General features: G+C 39.4%; 1 protein-coding gene across 8 annotated transcripts in view; it reads right to left on the reverse strand.

The window, feature by feature from the left end:
* RBPMS (RNA binding protein, mRNA processing factor) overlaps positions 1-21947 on the reverse strand; it is a 181039-nt gene that overhangs the window by 95034 nt on the left and 64058 nt on the right. The window lies entirely within an intron of this gene.

Genomic DNA, 21947 nt, shown 5'->3' on the forward strand with positions numbered 1-21947 from the left:
AGGTCTCTTTATATGCATATGTATGATTTAAACATTTATACAAAGGGAACCACAGAGTATGTACCCTTTTCATCTGGCTTCTTTACCTTAGCATGAAGTGAAATTTACTTTGAGATTCATCCATGTTGTTGAATGTATCAACAGTTTATTCCTTGTTATTACTGAGAAGTATTCTGTAGTGTGGATACACCACAGTTTATTCATTCTCATGCTGATGGACATTTTGGGTTATTCTAGTTTTTGGCTTCTACAGATAAAATGGCAATGAATATTCACGTAGAAATCTTTGAATGAACGTATACTTTCTTTTTGGATAAATACTTATAAGTGGAATGCCTACATATGAAAGGTATATGTTTAACTTTTTTTTTTTTTTTTTTTTTTTTGAGACGGAGTTTCACTCTCGTTACCCAGGCTGGAGTGCAATGGCACGATCTCGGCTCACCGCAACCTCCGCCTCCTGGGTTCAGGCGATTCTCCTGCCTCAGCTTCCTGAGTAGCTGGGATTACAGGCACGCGCCACCATGCCCAGCTAATTTTTTTTGTATTAGTAGAGACGGGGTTTCACAATGTTGACCAGGATGGTCTCGATCTCTTGACCTCGTGATCCACCCGCCTCGGCCTCCCAAAGTGCTGGGATTACAGGCGTGAGCCACCGCGCCCGGGCCATGTTTAACTTTTTAAAAGAACTGTCCATGAATTCCTTGTCTTATGGTTCAGAGCATGATAAATATTCTGTGTGCACTTAAAACAAATGTGTACTCTGCTTGCGCTATGTGGAATGATCTATAAATATCAATTAGGGCCTGGAGTTGTGGCTCATGCTTGTAATCCCAGCACTGTGGGAGGCCGAGGCGGGCGATCACCTGAGGTGAGGAGTTTGAGACCGTTCTGGAGAAGATGGTGAAACCCCGTCACTACTAAAAATACAAAAAAAAAATTAGCCGGGCATGGCGGCGCATGCCTATAGTCCCAGCTGCTCGGGAGGCTGAGGCAGGAGAATCGCTTGAACTCAGGAGAGAGGTGGAGGTTGCAGTGAGCTGAGATTGCACCATTGCGTTCTAGCCTGGAGACAGAGCGAGACTCAGTCTCTAAATAAATAAATAAATAATAAACAAAATTAGGTCAAGTTTGTTGTTCAACTTTTCTGTATCTTTTACATCCCCACTTCCACTACCCCCAACTTTGTACCAGATAAACAGACTTCCTGGGAGTCTTTACGAGGTTGTCTGAGGCAGAACTGCTGACAACCGCCAAAGACACAAATCGTGAGGAAATCCTGCTAATCCAGTGTGCCCTTCCTGTCACCTGCAACTCTCCTCTCATAGGCCAGAAAGTGAACACCATCTGTTCCATCTGGCTGTTTTGGTCAGGACAACCTGAGCAAAGATAGAATACCATCTCCCATTCATTCAGATGTTGGTGAGTGCCTGTTCTCTCTCTGACACTGTGCCAGGTGCTAACTGGATTACAGAGATTTCCACAAAAATGATACAATAAGCAAAACCTATGTTTTAAGTGTCAGAGTGCCATTTATCTAGCAGTGCATCTTACCGTGTGATAAATATGAATTAGAATTTGAGGAGTTAACCTAGAAAATAAACTATTATTTCTAATACTGTTATAGAGAAAAAGGCTTCAAAAATGTCAATTTACCAACAAAGGTTATTCAATATCTAGGGATTATCAAGAAAGGGTTAATATAAACTAAGATTCACCTGTATTATACAATGAAATATTACACAGCCAATAAAAATGATGTTCAAGGAAAAAGTATATAGACTTCCACTTTGTTCTATAAAGTAGCCAACATATTTACAGAGGGAAAAAATTCAGCTTGTAGTATGTGAACTCAAATGTTTATATCATTTAGCCATCAATGGTATAGTAACTGATTTTAATGGTTTTTCTTAGCTTATTGCATTTTTCATCTTTCTAAAATAAATATCCATTAAATACTGTAAGTTTATTTGGTTGAGAATCACCTCAATTTATTACTTCCCTTTCTTTAAGGGACTAGAAACAAAATCAATATTTGTATCAATATATATTATAAAGTTTATGGAGGAAATTCTTTCTTATGTAAATATTCCATAATGTAAAGTAAAGAGATTCTTGGTGTTTCAAAGAAAATTGTTAGACATGGGGGAAAAAAAAAAAAAAAACCCAAGTTCCTGTCAGGCCTAAGTTTGCCACTCACTCATAAATGCCAAGAGGCTCAAAGCAACTCTGTTTTGTTCATCAAATTGGAGGCAGATCAGATGTTTGGCATTTTATTTAAAGATGGACAAGACTTAGGTTTCCTAGAATCTCATGAAGACCACTATTGTCTCAGAAATCTACCAGAATATCTCATCTTACTCACTGGGATATTCTTTCCTCTAGTAGAACAGACAGACTGACAAGGGGGAAATAAGTTTTGAATACTTACATTATGTATTTGATTCCAACTAGAGGTCACTTAAATCCAAGAGCATAACGCACTTGGAATCCTTTAGAGACCTCCTCAGACTAGGAAAGTTATCAAGCAAGTCAAAAAAAAAAAAAAAAAAATCATGAATAATGAATGGAAAAATAGCTTCCTAAATATCAAATTCATGCTTTTCTATGGTGACTGGGATCTAGAGTCACGGAATTTAATTTTATTTTATTCTGAGATGGAATCTCGCTCTGTCGCCCAGGCTGGAGTACAATGGCACAATCTTGGCTTACTGCGACCTCTATCTCCAGGGTTCAAGCCATTCTCCTGCCTCAACCTCCAGAGTAGCTGGGATTACAGGCATCCACCACCATGCTCGGCTAATTTTTGTATTTTCAGTAGAGACAGAGTTTCACCATGTCGGCCAGGCACATCTCCAACTTCTGACTGCAGGTGATCTGACTGCCTCAGCCTCGCAAAGTGCTGGGATTACAGGTGTGAGCCACCGCACCCAGCCTAGAATCACAGAAATATTTTAAAACTTTTTAGTTTCCCTGCTCTTATTACCATTACATTTTTCATCTGAGCCACTAAATGGCACTTCAGAGTTTTGGCTTTGCTAAGCCTCCTGAATTCATAGACATGATTCCTGTCTGCAGCGAGCTTACTGCCAGTGAAATAAACTGAATATGTAATGGCTGCCTGTGCTAACAGAAAGCTTCGCTCACTCACAAAATAACTTAAAAACCCCAAAGAGTGAAATACAAGCATAAGCAGCATATAAATCTATGATGAAATACTCATTAAAAAAAATTGTTCCCCCAAAACAACAAATGAATTACTGAGCCAATGAACTTTGCGGTACCTCAAAGCATTATCCAGGGCAGCCCTTAGTTTACCTTTAGTTTACTCTTAGCAATGTCTATGGACACAGATGTGCCTGGCACTGTGCCTTTAGCAACCACATATGTTTACTTTATGGAAACATATTTCTTAGACAAGTACACAACATGGGGAAACATATTTCTTAGTTAAGTACACAATATGCCTCACAGAAGTTCAAGAGATGAAGCTGCTGACAGCTTTGTCTCAAAGGGTCTCAAAAAGATTTGTAGATGTACCTTCGACTTCCTTTTTACCCCAGCAGAACTGAAACAATAAATGCTAGTAAAAATCATCCTGTGCTGGGCAGAAGTGCAAGAGTGTTCTTGGCTTAGCCATTATCCAGCATTCCTGAAGAGGCTCCAGTTAGATTGTGGATAAACTGGCCACGTGTTCTTAAATGGCATTGCCAGCTCCCACTAGGAAAGGCAAGACACATTTTATTGATTGTCTTCTCATTTAATAAACTCCGACTCAGTAATTAAAGTAACGTGTGTCAGTCTTGAGCTTCCCTGGATAGAAAGGTCAAAAGCAAGCCTTGAAATGGCCCTCCCTTTAATAAAGAACATATCTAATCTTGTTGGTAATCTAAGGATAAAAATAAAAAGCAATAGAAAAATGCTTGACTTCAGTATACAACAGAGAATTACCACACACACTTTTCAACTAGCAGCCACATCTGGTAAACACATAGTGTCCAAAGACTATGGGCATTTTCTGTGCATGTTGTAGTTGTTGACAAAAGTTTTAAGGTCATCTATCTAGCTGCTCTGGGCTGGCCTCTTGAGGTTCCTCTTAAATTCATGGAACTGGGAAGGATGATTATCTTCTAATGACTCAGGAATGACTGGGTATAGTTAATTATTTGAAACATTCTGAGTAAACCTATGGTGTTAATGGCTGTATTCATCTCTCTCTCTCTGCTAGCTTTCTCTTAATCTACCCATATCCTTATAGATACAAATGAAGACCTCCCCCCAACCCAAAGCAGTTTTTAAATGTGCTCTATGTTTGAATCATTCTTTTGGAGAAACTATGCTTTGAAACACACAGTGGATTCAAAGATGAAACCTTTCTATGGGCGTTTTTGCGTTTGAAGGCTGTTTTTTGTAGTGTATAACACAGTCCTAGGCACAGAGTGTACGTTCTATAAATATCTCTTGACTGATTTAGAAATCTATGTAAATCAAGGATTTACAATCACGTATCCATGGAGATGTAAGTATTTGCTTGTAAACAGTTCAGCTGATGACATGGCAAACAAAATGAGATGAAATTTTCCAGTCACAATTGTTATCAAGAGAGCTACCACAACATCAACTGACAAACACCCATATGTGGCAAAAAGGCAGGACAGATTAGTATTATAAGAGAAAAAAATTTATAAGAGGGAAAAGGGGAGTAGGATAAAAACTAATCTGAATTAAGGGAGAAAAATGAAAGACACAGGCTGAAATGGAGACAGACCTAAAAAGAGAAAGAGCAAAAAAAGAATTCAGGATTATATAGACCAGAATAGTGATCAATATATGGTTACTAGGAAAATTATTCACATTTTAACTTATGATAATTAAAACATATTTACATATACATGTCCGATTTCAACAAATGCAAATTCATAATTAAATACATTCTGGCATTTAAATGACAAGCATAAACCACTTTAAAAATGAGAACATATCCAAGCCCAAATGTATTTCCTTCGTTTGAAAATACAAACCCAGCCTGTCCACTTCTGTCCTTGTCCTTAGAAATGTTCTTTCTCATTTTCTGCCTACCATTGATCCACAGGAACAAGCTTGATCTGGCAAAAATACATTCATGTAACTTGCTTCACATTTCAATTCTAACCAAAAGTCAGTGCTTCTTTACTTCTGAAAAAATATTTAACAATAACAAAAACAGGGAACCAGTGACTAAGGGTTCCCTAGGAACAGAACCATCCCAGTTTCAGTCAAAGGGGTATTCTTGCTTTGTGACTGCTCTACTAAGACAAGAACAGAGGGATCACTCCCATTCCAAGATCTAGGGCAGTGCCATCCCTCTTCTGGACAGACCATGGAATATAAACCTGGGTTTCAGAAACTGAGGAGTTAAAGCCTCCATATATCCATGCAGCATAAGTAGCATAGAGCTGGGCTGTTCTGAGACAGAAGAGGGGCGTCAGAGACCAGCTTGTAAATTTTACACACTGGTTAAATTCTTTTACTCTTTTCAAATAATCTATAAGTTCTTTGTTTACATTGTAACCACGGGCTAAAACACCAAGTTGCAAGACTGAATTCTGCTGAGGACTGCTGGTCATCTCATTTCCAAAGAAGGCTTTGTTGGCTTGGTATGAGTTCCCATTCAGGTCTTGCCCCATGAAAATGGATTACTGCGACCATTAAAATGGTCTGCCAGGCATTTAATTCTGATCACAGCTCAGAAGAAATGAACTACCTTTGGTCAAACTCCAGTTTCTAGTTCGCACTGACTTCAAGAAAAGCAGGTGGTCAAGTTCTTTTGTCCTGACAATGGTCACCTATTGGACTTAAAGACTTGTTGCTTTTCCACGCTCTGGGAAGGCATGTTTTGGTTCAAGAGGTCACGTGGCTACAGACAGCAAGTATTGACTAACCACAGGATTTAAAAAAGAGTAACTGGCCGGGCGCAGTGGCTCATGCCCGTAAGCCACCACACCTAGCCTATTTTAGTGTTAATCGTTACTCTTTCATTTCTAAAAGAAAAAGCTGGCTGGGCTCAGTGGCTCACACCTGTAATCCCAGCACTTTGGGAGGCCAACGTGAGCAGATCACCTGAGGTCAGGAGCTCCAGACCAGCTTGGCCAACGTGATGAAACCCCATCTCTACTAAAAATACAAAAATTAGCTGGGCAGGTGGCAGGTACCTGTAATCCCAGCTATGGGAGGCTGAGGCAGGAGAATTGCTTGAACCCGGGAGGCAGAGGGTGCAGTGAACCGAGATTGCACCATTGCACTCTAGCCTGGGTGACCAGAGTGAAACTCCACCTCAAAAAAAAAAGAAAAGAAAAGAAAAAGCCATTCATATATTAACAATTACCCACAGTGCATGACTCTCTAATTTTGAGGGATCCGCTAGTGTTTCCTGTAAGTGACAGTTAATTGGCTGACACAATCTTAGAATAACCAAATTCACAACCTGATTTAGGGCCTATGGAAACCAGGGTCCCTTTGCCAATGTGATCACAAAGTTTTCTGTAGGATGATGGGAAGAAGGAAGACTGATAGGAGCACAGGTGGGAGAGAGAGGAAGAATGATGTTCCATAATTCATAAAGTCAGGACCTGAGGACTGCTCAGACATGATCTGGGAATAAGGACAGCAAGTTAGCACTGGGTACACCACACCACTATATTCAATCTTTGAGAAGCCTATCCCAGCCCTAATCCAATGCTAACTTCTAATCAGAAAGTTTCATAACCTCTGACTTTGATTGGACTTTTTTTTTTCTTTTTTGAGACAGAGTCTCGCTCTGTCACCCAAGCTGAAGTGCAGTGGTGTAATCTCGGGTCACTGCAACCTCCACCTCCTGGGTTCAAGCAATTCTCCTACCTCTGCCTCCTGAGTAGCTGGGATTACAGATGCCCACCATCACGCCTGGCTAATTTTAAAATTTTTAGTAGAGACTGGGTTTCACCACATTAGCCAGGCTGGTCTCAAACTCCTGACCTCAGGTGATCCACCTGCCTCAGCCTCCCAAAATGCTGGGATTACAGGTGTGAGCCACTGTACCCAGCCTGATAGGACTTCTTAAGAAGCAAACTCCAACCCAGGCAATTCCTCATGTCTGCCGTATATCTAAAAGGAAAAGAGAAAAAGTGAGAATGTCTAGGGTTTTAAGCTGCCAAAGTATAGGCAAGTCCCTGTACATGTGAACACTTAATCTCATTATTAAGAAATTCCCTCAGTGCTGTCAGACACAGAGGGAGGGAGGTATATCTGATGTAAATAAAAAATGTAAGGTTTGAATTAGACTAGTCAGGAAACTAGATATATATTTATATACATGAGAGAACCTCAAGATTAGGAAATTTCACTGACTGCTGTCAAACATGAAACATGGTTGTCAAATCCTCAGTGTTCAAAAAGAAGTTCCTTACAAAGGCAGGATGCTTTATCCCTTAACTCTGGTCCTGTTCTTACTCTGTCCTTTAGTTCTTCTACCTAATTTTCAGGTCGTCTGCTCTATTTTCAACCCTGGTCAGCCTATGAAGTGTTACTTTTCATACAATTACGCGGCATACACTGCTAAAACATGAAGTTTTAAAATGCATACCTTAGTCCAGTGTATTATGAACATAAAGTTGCCTTTTTTTTTTTTTTTTTTTTTTGAGACAGTGTCTTGCTCTGTCACCAGGCACTAGGCTGTAGTGCAATGGTGTGATTTTGGCTCACTGCAACCTCCCCCTCCCACAATCAAGTGATTCTCCTGCCTTGGCCTCCCAAGTACTGGGACTATAGGTGCACACCACCACACCCAGCTAATTTTTGTATTTTTTAGTAGAGACGGGGTTTCACCATGTTACCCAGGATGGTCTCGATCTCTTGACCTCCTGATCTACCCACTTCGGCCTCCCAAAGTGCTGGGATTACAGGCGTGAGCCACTGCGCCGGCCATAAAGTTGCATTTTAATACCCTAAGGTGCACTTGCCCTTACGATTTTAATTCTAAGTATCCTTAAGTTTAATGTCAAAATGATCATCACAATACAGACTTTTCCATAGACAAAATGAAATATAAACACAAAATATGAAAAAGATCTTAACAAAATTCTAACACCTCTCTTTCTCCTTTTGCATAATTTGGTTGACTCATTTTACAAAGCAGATTTGTTCAAACAATCATTCACATCTCTCAAACTACCTAGTTAAAACTAACCCAGACAACACAGGGTTTTTCATGGTTACTTAAAGTGCCAGGAAAACAAAATTAGACACTGGCGGCTTACAGTTCCAACACTGCCCAGGACGCCCAATATTTATTGCTTTTGATATCAGCAGTGGGTAAACTGCATCTGAGGAACTTCATCCCATTGCCAACTTCAGTTTATAATGCATTCTTAAAACTATGCACCACGCTTCTAACAACTACAGAAAGTGTGAGAACTGCAAAACTAGAAAGCGGGGGTCGGGAGAGGTTTATTTCCCAATATTTAGTTATCAGAAACTACCCAACATATATTTAAAATTCTCTGGGGCCAGATCAGTTAGTTCACCTTTAAACTGAAAGTTCTTCCCCATATGATGGTGAGCATCCCAGTACTTGGCAAGAGGTGATCAGTATCTATAAACTAAATGAGTGAATGTAAAAATTGAGTCAAAGTACTAAAACAGATATAAAGTAGAGGGCCAGGTCATTCATGAATATCCAGATATGAATGGGTAAATAGGAAGAAATAAAATCATTATAATTTTTTTTTTTTTTTTTTTTTAAAGAAACAGGGGTCTTTCTCTGTCGCTCAGGATGGAATGCACTCATGCAATCACAGCTCACTGCAGCCTCAACCACCCTGGCTCAAAAAGATTCTTCTGCCTAAGCCTGCCAACTAGCTGAGACAACAGGAATTCACAGCAGGCCTGGCTAATTTTTTTGTTTTTTGGATTTATAGAAACAAGGTCTCACTATGTTGCCTAGACTGGTCTCTAACTCTTGGGATCAAGTGATCCTCCCGTCTCCACCTTCCCAAGTCCTGGGATTACGGGCATGGGCCACCGAACCTCATGACTTTGAAAATGCATTTAAGAGGTTAAGTGCTCAAAGCATATGGTTCACAGAACAACCAAAAATGCATGGAGTCTGCTGGAATTCAAATCCAAGTTCTGCACTTGTACAAATCACTTAACCTTTCCATTACTAAGCTTCCTCATATTAAACTATGTCCACAATATCTTTGATATTCCTCTCTTAAAAAGGTGGGGCTTAATCCCCTTCACCTTTAGCAGGCTTCACTTAAGTGATTCCCTTCTAACGAACAGAATATGGCAAAAGTCACAGCATATGACCTCTAAGACTGCATCAAAAAAGGCATTCTGGATCCCTTAGAAGCAGCTCCTGAATTACTCACTCTGAGTGAAGCCAGTTGTTATGTTGTGATAATATTTTTAAAATCCTACAGGGTGGTCCACATGATAAGGAACTGAGGCCTCTGGCCAAAAGCCACATGAGTGACCTATCTTGGAAGCAGATCTCCCAGCCCTAGTCAAGTCTTCAGATGACTGCAGCCCCAGCTAAAATGTTGTGATTCCAACCTTATGAGACCCTGAGCTAGACCCACCTAGCCAAGTTGCTCCTAAATAACTGTTCATTGTTTGAGGCTAGTAAATTTGGGGTCATTTGTTACATAGTTTTTGCAAGGATTAAATGAGTTACTATATGTAAAATATATAGATTTCAATGCTTGGTTCATAGTAAAAGCTCAGAAAAATGTTATCTCTATCAAGGTGGCTTACAATGTTCACAAAGAACATACATTTTCATGTACAAAAGGGAACCCTAAGCGAAGGTGCATGTGACTGTTACACACAGGCTTGAGGTGGTTAAGAGAGAAAATAAGTTTGCACCCTAGAAGGAACTAACGCATAATTTAAAGTAGAAGCATTTTTCATATTATGGACCCCAATAGTATAACTCAAAATCTCTTCATTACCATCACTCTGTCTACCTTTGCAGAAGGCCCTGGGCAAACCCCACTCTGGCCTGCTCCCCACCACCCTGCTGCTCATGCATCCTTCTAAAATCTGTTTCTCAGTCAACTTTTGACACGTCAGAAAAATCTCTCTCTCTTTTCATTCCATATTTGAGATTTAAAAAAAAATCAATTTGAGCACAGTGGCTCACATCTGTAACCCCAGCACGTTGGGATGCAGAGACGATGCATCACTTGAGGTCAGGAGTTTAAGACCAGCCTGGCGGACTTGGTGAAACGTTCTCTCTACTAAAAATACAAAACTTAACCAGGTGTGGTGGCAGGTGCCTATAATCCCAGCTATTCGGAAGGTTGAGACAGGAGAACCACCTGAACCCAGGAGGTAGAGGAGACTGCAGTGAGTCAAGATCGTGCCATTACACTCCAGCCTGAGCGATAGAGCAAGACCACGTCTCCAAAAAAAAAAAATAAAGCAAATTTAAAAAGAAAAAAGTTAAGTTAAAAATACCAAGACTTACAGGTTTAAGCACTCCGATCTTTTTATTTTACCTATTTTTTTTTTTGAGACAAAGTTTCGCTCTTGTTGCCCAGGCTGGAGTACAGTGGTGTGATCTCAGCTCACCACAACCTCCGCCTCCCAGGTTCAAGTGATTCTCCTGCCTCAGCCTCCTGAGTAACTGGGATGACAGGCATGTGCCACCAAGCCCAGCTAATTTTGTATTTTTAGTAGAGATGGGGTTTCTCCATGTTGATCAGGCTGGTCTCGAACTCCTGACCTCAGGTGATCCGCCTACCTCGGCCTCCCAAAGTGCTAGGATTACAGGCGTAAGCCACTGCGCCCGGCTTATTTTACCTACTCTTAAGATAAAATAAAAAGTCTGAATTATCTTCCTGAATAAGTTTCAGCATTCAAGGTAAATTAAAAGTATAATGTTACTTAATTTCATAATACTCCTTATTTGTTTAATCACAACTTTTCATTGTAGTAGGAGATCTTTTAGCCACTTTATATTTTGATAAAAATCCATATCTGATTGTATCTCATGATACAAAAACAATGATAATACTAGTGCTGGCAAAGATGCAGAGAAACAGAATCTCTTATATATATTGCTAGTAGAAATGCAAAATGGTACAACCACACTAGAAAACAGGTTAACAAAGTATGCAATTTCCAAACAATCCAGCAATTGTACTCTTGGGCACCTATTCCAGAGAAATAAAAACTCATGTTCACACAAAAACCTGAATGGTTAAACAAACTAGATATATACATAACATGTAATACTAGTCAGCAATGAGAAGAAATAAACGAATACATGCAATAACTTGGATGAATCTCAAGGGAATTATACTAAGCAAAAAAAGCAAATCTCTAAAGGTTACATAATGCATCATCTCACTTATCTAACATTCTCGAAAGCAACCTCAGGGATCTCTGTAGTGGGGACTTGTTCTGTAACTCTTTTTTTTTTTTTTTTCGAGACAGAGTTTTGCACTGTCGTCACGTGTCAGGCTGGAGTGCAGTGGCACAATCACTGCAACCTCCGTCTCCTGGGCTCAAGCAATTCTCCTGCCTCAGCCTCCTGAGTAGCTGGGATTACAGGTGTGCACCAACGAACCTGGCTAATTTTTTTTTTTTTTTTTTTTTGAGACAGAGTCTCCCACTGTTGCCTGGGCTGTAGTTCAGTGGCGCCACCTTGGCTCACTGCAATCTCTGCCTCCTGGTACAAGTAATTCTCCTGCCTCAGCCTCCCGAGTAGCTGGGACTACAGGCGCGTGTCACCACACCCAGCCAATTTTTATATTTTTTCAGTAGAGATGGGTTTTCACCATGTTGGCCAGGATGGTTTCGATCTCTTGACCTCATAATCTGCCCGCCTCGGCCTCCCAAAGTGCTGGGATTACAGGCGTGAGCCACTGCACTGGGCCTTGTTCTGTAACTGGACTGTGGTGGTGGATCCTACACATGTAACCAAACTTCACAGAATAAAATACACACACACACACACACACACACAACTGAGGAAACAAAATTATTGGGTTATATCAACTTCTTGATTGTGACACTGAGCTACAGTTTTCTAAGATGTTACTACAGGTGAAAACGAGGCAAAGGGCACAAGTGATCTCTCTGTATTCTTAGAACTCTGCCCACCCCAGCCTCCCAAAGTGCTGGGATTACAGGTGTGAGCCACCACACCCAGCCCCATTAATTTTTAATTGACTAGATTCAATAATCTAAAAGGCACCAGAATAAAATAACCATGACTCTTCAAAAAAAAAAAAAAAAAAGATGTATCTCAATTTATAATTTTCCTGATTTGTTTAATCACTACTTTTGATGGTAGTATAAGAAATCTTAGCTATATTCTGCTTTAATATCTATGCTTAATTCCACATATATCTGACATAATATAGAAAATAAATAGCAAGAATATAAATGTAAAGTATTTTGAAGTTAATACAAGGAAAAAGACTAAGAGGGTCAAGCCTAGGGAAGTTCAGAGCACAGATGTACATGCAGGCTAGCAGGGCTTTGGTGAGCTCACAACTACGAACCACCCACTTTTCTAAAACTATTTCTACAAAAAAAAATCCATCCAGCCACTATCTGAAACACCACATGGCTGAAATTCAAATTTTTAAAATACAACCTATTTTACATTAGTTCCTTTCTCTAATTCACAAATTAGTTTACTTAACACTACAAAGCCCAGTGCTAATAATGAGTACTTCTAGTAAAAGAGCAAACTTCCATTTTTAAGTTTAGATATTTTTAAGTTTGGATTGTTAGTTTAGATTGGCTTTTCCAATTGCATGCATTTCAAATTTCAGAATACATTCAATACATTTAGACTACAATTAATATGCCCCAGCCTACTTGGTACTCTCCACCAAAGACATATTTGTTTAATCTGATAACCACCTAATTATGTCTGTTAACAATTTATGTGGTTGTATGAATCAAGTCAATATTAAATTTGTATGTAGCTTATATGCATGGGTATTTATGTAAAGAGACACAGCTCTTATAAGACTTGCTATGATGTACAATTAAAATGTTACGTGCCTGCTGGAAACAAGACAATCAATGTGAGAGGAAAAAAAGGGGGAGGTTTGTGGTTGAGAAATAACCTAGGTTAACATGATCATATGTGCTTTTAAATGGATCGAAAACATTTTTAAAAGTTTATTGAGATATTTAATCTAGCAATGTATAAATTTTAAATGACTATAATGGGAGGAAAAGACCATTAAATTGAGGATGGTGGTTTAAGTCATGTTTCTGTTTTAAAACAAGCTGTTGAGGGCTTAGGAACTGACCTTGCTGGGCCTCAGTTTCCTTATTTATGAAATGAAAGCGTACAAGAGTTGATCTCCAAGTTCTATTCCAACTCCAAAGGTATAATGAAAGGCTTTAGTTAAAAGCAAATAGGGGTCACAGAACACCAGTTGGGAAGACCTAGTTCTTGCCATTGAGAACCTGTCAATCAAGCCACCTTTCACCATATATTTATATTTACTTAAACTGTACAATGTATTTATGGTTCATGTAATAATTAGAATGAAGCTGGGCACAATGTTCACGCCTGTAGTCCCAGCTACTCGGGAGGCTGAGGTGGGGAGGGATCACTTGAGCACACGAGTTCAAGGAAAGCCTGAGCTACAGAGACCCCATTATTTAAAAACGAAAACAGCTAGGCACCGTGGCTCATGCCTGTAATCCCAGCACTTTGGGAGGTCAAGGTGGGAGGATCGCTTGAGGTCAGTAGTTCGCAACCAGCCTTGGCCAATATGGTAAAACCCCATCTCTACTAAAAATACAAAAATTAGCCAGGTATAGTGGCACATGCCTGTAATCCCAGATACCGGGGAAAGTGAGGCAGGAGAATCACTTGAACCCGGGAGGCAGCGGTCGCAGTGAGCTGAGATCATGCCACTGTACTCTGGCACAGGTGACAGAGCAAGACTTCATCTCAAAAAAAAAAAAAAGCCAACAGGTTAGGTGTGGTGGCTTGTGCCTATAATCCCATCATTTTGGGAGGCCAAGGTGGGAGGATCACTTAAGCCCAGGAGTTTAAGACCAGCCTAGGCAACAAAGTGAGACCCCATCTTTATAAAAGCTAGCTGGACGTGGTGGTCTGTGCCTTTGATCCCAGCTACACAGGAGACTGAGGCAGGAGGATCATCTGAGCCCAGGAGGTTGAGTCTGCAGTGAGCCATGTTTGCATCACTGCACTCCAGCCTGAATGACTGTGAGATCCTGTCTCAAAACTGTAACAACAACAAAAAAGAATGTCTCAGGCCACAAATTTAAAGAATTTAGCACAGAATTGCCAGTGTAAAACAAGATAAATTGACTGCAGAATTACTGATGTGCAACTAGTTCATTACAGACACTGACCTAACAGCCATGATTAAATCTATTTGCGCTTTTTTTTTCTTGTGAAAGAATTACTCAGCAGAGCATAGTGTTAAAGCACATAAACTTTGGAGCCAGACTGTCTGGATTTGAATACCAGCTCCAACAGAAATTAGCTGAGCAATCTTAGACCAACTATTAATTAAATAAGTGCTTAGTGTCATCTGTGAAACAGAAAGGATAATAAAACTTACCTCATAGGGTCGCTAAGAGGAATAAATCAGAGAATATTTGTAGAACACTCAGAAAAGTACCTGACAGACTAAGCATGACCCAAGGTTTTGTTAAACAAATTCAGTAGGCACTCCATACGTATGGATTCCACATTATAGATTCAACCAACCACAAATCAAAAATATTCTGAGAAAAGAAAATGCATCTGTAGTGAACATGTACAGACTTTTTTGCGTCATGATTCCCTAAACATTATAGTATACCTATTTAGAGCTTTTGTATCATATTAGATATTATAATTAATCTAGAGATGATTCAAATATATAGGAGGATGTGCACAGGTTATATGCAAATACCATGCCCACTTTATATCAGAGACTTGGGCATCCAGGTTTTGGTATCCTCAGTACTCCTGGAACCAATCCCTCACAAATACTGAGGGACTAATATATAAACTCCTCAAGTGCTACCTTGTAACACTTTCTGTTAGCAGGAACAGAAAAAAATAACGAATGTAAATCAAATTCTAAAACTTAGGATTTTCTTTAGCTGAAGATATTTTGAGAAGTTACCCATAATAAAATAGTGCTTTAATCACTATTAAAGAAAAAGAATATGACCACTGAACAAACTCCTTTATCACTAAAAAAATTAAACACAAATAATTCATTATTAATACTGAATTTCCAGTATGAAATGCTTATTTATACTACCACAACCACCTTTCAGGAACTTAAAATTACTTTACAAAATTTAACATGTGAATGAGAACATAGATTTATAATATATCTGCAAAGAGCATAGCATATTTTACAGAAACTAGCTCAATATTTTCCATTTTGTGAATTTCATACAGCTCAAGCAGTTATCAAAACTATTCTCAATTGAGAAGGAATTCTCTCAAAATTGTCAGAACCTGGGGGGCATATGAAGGATCTTTCAGAGTAGACACTACCCAACCTGTCAGTGATCTTTGGAACCTGGTATGACAGGCCAGCACTGGCCAGAACACAGGCAAAGATCTGTGTGGGCCAAACAGTTCTCACAGTGCCAGAGAGTCTGTGTTTTAGTACAACCAAATAAAGACACAACAAACATCCCAGATATGCAGTTCTGTTGTGCTTTTTTTTTTTTTCAGACAGAGTCTCAATCTGTCTCCTAGGCTGCACTGCAGTGGTGCAATCTCAGCTCACTGCAGCCTCTGCCTCCTGGGTTCAAGCAATTCTCTTCCTCGGCCTCTCAAGTAACTGGGATTACAGGTATCAGCCATCACATCCAGCTAATTTTTCCATTTTTAGTAGAGACAGGGTTTCACTATGTTGGCCAAGCTGGTCTTGAACTTCTGACCTCATTAACCACCTGCCTCAGCCTCCCAAAGTGCTAGGATTACAGGTGTGAGCCACCGCGCCCGGTCCAAAGGTTCTCAATCACTCTTGCAAGGCCACATCTAAGCTACTGTTAATTATAGGTAATTTGTTCAGATCCCAGTGAAAGAATTTCCAAATATTCTAAATCTAATAAAATATAAAATCTCATCAGAAATCTTAAAATACTATTTATGTGTACGTCAAACTACAATACAACCATGATTTTTAAAAAAAATCTTTTTAGTGTAGTTAATATCACACACCACATGCAATACTTTTCTGCTAATTGAAACTGTGTCAAAAGTACTACGGAGCCCAGGAATAAGAAAATGGACCCTTAACCTTACACCTCATCCCACAACACCGTTCAAGCATAAGCAGTGCTTAGACAACCAGCTCCTAGTCCTCAGATGACCCTTTAAGATTAGCACAAGGATCCTTTTTTTGCCCAAATATCTTCATCTTTGCTGGAGAGTATACAACTCATAGAAATTTTCAATTTTATTTGCAGTAGGTGTTAAACAACAAATATCAGGTACATATATAACACACACACACAGAGAAAGACACACATCTCGTTTTTAAAATGCATTTAAAAAAACACACCCAGAACAAAATTTTTACTCCTTTTGACCTCACACTCAACACTGCTAGCATTCATCAGTTTCTTCCAACATATCAAAACAAAATCCCCAAGCCTCTGGCCTTTGAATGTTCCATACATTACCTGGGTTCTACTGGGTCAGTCTTAATACCACATACTGCTCATTCTCGAATAAAAGTCTTGTCTTTTATAATTATTCTTTACTTCCAGAGAAGGCTTTCTTCTACTTTTAGAAGCCTAAATTAAACTCTCCTTCCACAAAGCAGCTTTCCCCACTGCCCCAATTCTTTCTTTTTCTCTCCTGTACTCCTACTTCATTGTTTATAGCACAGTCAGGAATTACTGTTTTTTAATTGTTTCACAGGCTTAGGTAAGTCCTTTCCAATTTAAGGATGGTATCTCATTCACCATTAAGAAAAGTATGTCATTCACCTGTCATTATAACTTTGAATCAGAGATCTAAATTTCCTCAGACTGGGAATCTACATTTCCTTATGCATTGGAATGACACACTCAGAGAAAGCCCTAACTGGATAGTATTTAAATTATTTAACAGAAATGGTTGGGAATTTAGTTGTAAGAGGAAAAGACTTCCTTCTCACCTATCCATCACAAACAAGAATTTAAACCTATGAAATGATTTATAAAATACAAGCATTTGAGGCCAGGCGTGGCCCCTACACATACACCCCCTAAGGTATTCCATAACAGTTCATCATTTTACTATTTTAAATCTTGTTTCCTCTACATGCAGAATAAATGTAACACTTGCCATCTTCAGGACATTATCCATGAAACAGCCAACAGTATAAATTAAGTAAACAAATAATAAATAAATACTAAGTTTCAAGTATTTTTAAGTCCTGGACAAACAGTATTATGCAATATTTAGTTACACACACTTTCTGGTTTTCAATACTAAACTAGCAATCCCGAGCTTCCTCTTTACTGCTTTTGGGGTAACGTATATATGTTTAACAAAAACAAAAGAGATGGCATAAGCTCCAAAAAAATATAATCAGAAAGGTAATCTGCTAGGAGAAGGATCACATAATTCAGTATTTCTTAAATATGCCTGATCACAGGAATGCCCAGGAAGTCTGTTAAGAGACTGCTGGGGATCCCTCCCAGAAATTCTGATTCAGTTAATCTGGAGATGAGGCTTAGGAGTCTGAATTTTTAATAAGCAACATAGACGAATTTCCTGATCAAGCACATTTGGGAAACACGGATATAATCACAGGACTAAATCCACAAGAAGGTTTTCTAGTTTTAAAAGAACATACAAATAACATTTACTTGTACCTACTCCCACTGAGATGAGATTATGGACCTTGAAAGCTCCTATTGCCAAGTGCCACTGAAGACTGTTGGGAAGATTTTCTTGCCTTGGAGCAGAGGCCTTTGAGTCAAGCCCTGAGTGAATCTCACATAGGCAGAGAAGAATTAGACCCTTTTGTATAAGAAACAGATTTGCAATTAGATTTTATAAGGTACTTCTGCAGTTATTTAGGAGGAAATAACTAAATCTGTGCATATACTAATGAGAGCATGACCTTTCACTATTATTTACTGCAAATGTATAAGAGAACATCCCGAAATTTCTGAGCAGCTAAAAGCTAGATTTTTGCCGTTTTGTTTTGCTTTAGAAAAGTAGAATATATGAAAAGCAGATCCACAAACCATCAGTGATTAATTAATGTTTCCTACTTATAAAGAGTTGTAAAGCAAAGCAATTTGAATCTGTATTTTCATGCTGCATTTTATTGAAATGTAGATTCTGTGCCGGGTGCAGTGGCTCACGCCTGTAATTCCAGTACTTTGGGAGGCCCAGGCAGGCGGCTCACCTGAGGTCGGGAGTTTAAGACCAGCATGACCAATGCGAGAAATCCCATCTCTACTAAAAATGCAAAATTAGCCAGGCATTGTGGCACATGCCTGTAATCCAGCTACTTGAGAGGCTGAGGCAGGAGAATCCCTTGAACCTAGGAAGCAGAGGTTAAGGTGAGCCGAGATTGTGCCATTGCAGTCCAGCCTGGGCACCAAGAGGGAAACTCCATCGGAAGGAAGAAAGGAAGGGAGGGAAGGAAGGAAGAAAGGAAGGAAAAGAGGGAGGGAAGAAAGAAAGGAAAGAAAAGAGGGAGGGGGGAAGGAAGGAAAAGAGGGAGGGAGGGAGGAAGGGAGGGAGGGAGGAAAGGAAGGAAAGAAATGTAGATTCTGATTTAGCAGATCTAATGTAGGTGCTTAGATTTCTTCATTTCAAACTAGCTGTCAGATACACAGACCATATTACAAGATTCTACATAAATTGTTACTCAAACTTTAACATACATAAGGACCAGAGGGAGAGTATGATGGCTATTTAAAGTGAAGAATCTTGGATACTCTAAGGTTGGGTCCCTGGAATTTGCCTCTTTAACAAGGACTCCAAAGGATACTGATAGATCACAAACTGAGAAATACTGCTACAGAGGTCACAATGCATTTACAACGAAGGGGAAAGAAGATATGTGTACCAGGTAACCATACTTCAAGGCAGTATGAGATAACCTGTTAAGAACGGTAACCCTCGATTTGCTCTGAAAGTCAGGAGATACTTAAATTTTTGGAAGGAAATCTACAAGGAAAAGATTTTGGAAGTTCTAACTAGCAAACAGTAACTATTAAATGTGAAAAGTACAGTTTTTCGACAAATAGCATATCTCATACGACACAAACAAATGCTAAGAGTTAGCCTCCCCACATTCTCTGATATAATAAATGGTTCTGAATCAAAGCTAACTGTCCCAGTATATATCCCCTGTAGTAGAGAACACTATAGACTCAGTGAGTGGCAGAAATTTGAGGACTAAGGACCATTTGGCACTCTTCCTACCTAGGCATCATTATAGAAGTCAAAGATAACAGAATTACATGAACTACACCAAAAAATGAGAGTTCATCCCTATGAACTCACTTGTAGTATTTTTTAAAATTCTTGTGGGGGCAGAGGTCGGAGAGATAACAAATATACTTGCAATGATCATGTCCTTCTGGTGTCTAGATAAAATGCCAGCAATGAGTATCTGCCACCTAGTGATATTCTACCTCCCAATACCCCTCAACTCTGGCCCTGCCCAGTGATATCTCGTCTAGCATTTTATTTATTATGGTTTGGATGCCTTCTCTGTAAATGGTAACACTGGGTACAATCATCTCTGTACATCAAACATGAGTTATTCATTGCTTCCAGTTCTCCCGTACCTTGGACTTTACAGACCCTGATTTCTGGCCACCTATGACAGCCCTCAGGAACACCCATATTTTTCATGATAACTAAGGACTGATGATGTAAAATGCCATGTTTGATCACCACCTTCCTCTTACAACATGTTCAGCCTTAGAACATGTACTGATGATCTCAGACACACAAATGCAGCTTTGTTAAGGCATCTCACAAAGGAAGGTATAGTGATATGGAGGACAAAGCACTTGACACGAAACTCCTGTGTTCACAGTACTAATGACCTTTGACTGCTGCTTCCTCCCTAAAAGGTGCCATCTATGGATGTGACATCCTTCTGAGGGACACCTGAAATGATACTGTGACTGAAATATAAAAGAAACACAATCATTATCTAGTGGTTTCAGGCTAAGAATAATTCCTGGAATGACTCTGTTCTAGTTGCCTACTGTCCTCCAGTCCTTAAAAGATGGGATTTGGGAGATTTGTTAACAATTTGATATTAAAAAAAAAAAAAAAAAAATGGGGTCAATGTCTCCCATGAGTGAAATTTGCCCCTGAAGCCTGTGCAGGTTTCTCCAGTTTCCCACTTTGCTCTATTCTTAGCAGTATATCCATCACCAACAGACTGTTTCCTGCTGGGAAAAAGTCAGTAAAACGGCAGTTTTCCCTGAGAAAGACACTAGCCCCATTCACACTTCTATAGTGCCTGAAATAATGTGAGCTATTCCAAAGAGAAAACTGTTTGGGGAGCAGGAGGCAGTGGAGATAATAATCCATATCTATAGGAATCTCAACTCAGTTCCTGTGCAAAGCACTGTTGCTTTGCTTGACAGACAACATTCACATGACCTATACTGAAACACTCGCTAAATAATGAAAGACATCTCGGTCTTGCCTCACAAACAAAACCCCTTGAGTACAGACCCTGTGTCAATGGCTGCAGCAATTCTTGATAATATATCATTTTACACAAAAAGTGTATTATAAACAGAACAGTCAATGACAGGATATGACTCAAAGATTTTAGCATGGAGAGATAAGAGAAAGAAATCCTCCAAGTCTTAGGGCACTGAAATGGCAGGTGTGAATCTAAAGACCTCAGGAGCCCAGGACACTGAAATGTGTTGTGGTCCACCCACTTCGGCTACAGAGCCAGTTACGAAAAAGAAAAACACTGCTACAATCCAGCACCCACAGCCTGTACAAGACCCCAGGATGGAAACATTTCTTTTGGCATGCAAAGTAATTAAATATTCTACCTCCAGGGCTTTTCAAGGAGTTTATTTTTTCAAAAGAATTAAGATACTGCCTAGTCACCACATTTGTTGATATTTTTTACTCATTTTAATACACATTGTAGGATTTTTACCAGATATGTCTCTGCCTTTCATCAGTGAGTACCACAAAAGGCAAAGGAGAAGTAATTTTATTCTGAAGCTTCTTTATTTTTAAATCAAAGCCCTTCCTTTAGTTTTAAAAAACACACATACCTCTTTTTCTTCTTTGCTTTTGGGCAATGGGAAACCAAAAGCCACAAATACACAGGTCACTGCATTTACCTGTTCTTATAAAAGAGTGTGCCAGCTTTTAGAACTCCAGTTATTTTTTCATAGTCATGCAGCTCTGGAAATACTATGCAGCACTTTACGAGACGACTTCTCATTCAAGTGTCATGAATTCTAAGGCAGGAAGTGGGACTGAAAGCCTGGACGGCAGTGGAAACATACTACCACGGTTGCCACTTGCTCATGACCTAGGAGCTGCCAGTCAGTATCACAGGCACTGACTCTACATGGAGTGACCTCCCATGACGTCTTTCCCACCCTCCTCCTCAAAGTCCAGTTGTGGGTTTAGGGAGTAAAAGCAAAACAGATACCAGGTTGAAACCATCCAGTGTTTCCACCAGACTGAAACTAAGCCTGCCTGCTAGAGAATACCAAATCTAAGATAGTCCATCTATAAATCCACTTCATGCTGCATTGCTTAATTATGAATTCTCAGAAACTAGCATGCAAATGATTAAATAGTCAACCTCCAGTTTTTTTAAGCAACTTACTTTTAAATTAATACTGTAACACTGACTAGTTACTGTGCTCTTTGATTTTTAGTGTCTATTTGTGGTGATCTATCATTGTAATCCATTCTCCCATCCCCTCATTTTAAGAGGAAAGTTATTTGG

This window comes from Aotus nancymaae, unplaced genomic scaffold (assembly GCF_030222135.1).
Source record: "Aotus nancymaae isolate 86718 unplaced genomic scaffold, 86718_ANA_hifiasm-v0.15.2.pri h1tg000079l, whole genome shotgun sequence".
Classification (NCBI taxonomy): Eukaryota; Metazoa; Chordata; class Mammalia; order Primates; family Aotidae; genus Aotus; species Aotus nancymaae.